This window comes from Osmia lignaria, unplaced genomic scaffold, assembly GCF_051020975.1.
Source record: "Osmia lignaria lignaria isolate PbOS001 unplaced genomic scaffold, iyOsmLign1 scaffold0108, whole genome shotgun sequence".
Lineage (NCBI taxonomy): Eukaryota > Metazoa > Arthropoda > Insecta > Hymenoptera > Megachilidae > Osmia > Osmia lignaria.
In genome coordinates this window covers 45001-45432 of record NW_027478249.1, presented here as the reverse complement: position 1 = coordinate 45432, position 432 = coordinate 45001, and the positions used below count along the sequence as shown (strand labels likewise).

Here is a 432-nt window from a genome sequence, read left to right as displayed (position 1 = left end):
CGCGCCGTGACGCACTTGCGCTAGTTCGAAGAGATATTTCGAAATTTGTTTCTCTCCTTTAACGGCCTGCATTTAGTGTATCGGTTGCGATTTTCGTCACATCGTTTCCACGACAAACGCCGACGAACTGCCCAACTATCGCTCGTACGTTGCGACTCTTTCTTTGTTTATCGTTCATTCATTCTTTCAATTTCGTTCGATAATCCCGCTCCGAAACGTTCTACTTTCGTTGAACGACGGCGAGATGTTTAGAAAGAAATGAATTACTCTTTTTTCGAGAAGCAAACGCAAGCAGTCTTTTGTTAAGAAAACGACCCTCAGCCAGGCGTGGTCCAGGAATTGTATCCGTGGACCGCAATGTGCGTTCGAAATGTCGATGTTCATGTGTCCTGCAGTTCACACGTTGACGCGCAATTAGCTGCGTTCTTCATC

At 46.1% G+C, this 432-nt stretch overlaps 1 non-coding gene across 1 annotated transcript in view; it reads right to left on the bottom strand.

Moving 5' to 3' along the window:
• Window positions 1-311: 311 nt before the first annotated feature.
• The window catches only part of LOC143307953 (5.8S ribosomal RNA), a 155-nt gene continuing 34 nt past the window's right edge, over window positions 312-432 (bottom strand). Inside the window, exon 1 of the ribosomal RNA XR_013064988.1 lies at window positions 312-432. This exon is cut by the window's right edge and continues 34 nt beyond it. This is a non-coding gene — a ribosomal RNA (5.8S ribosomal RNA).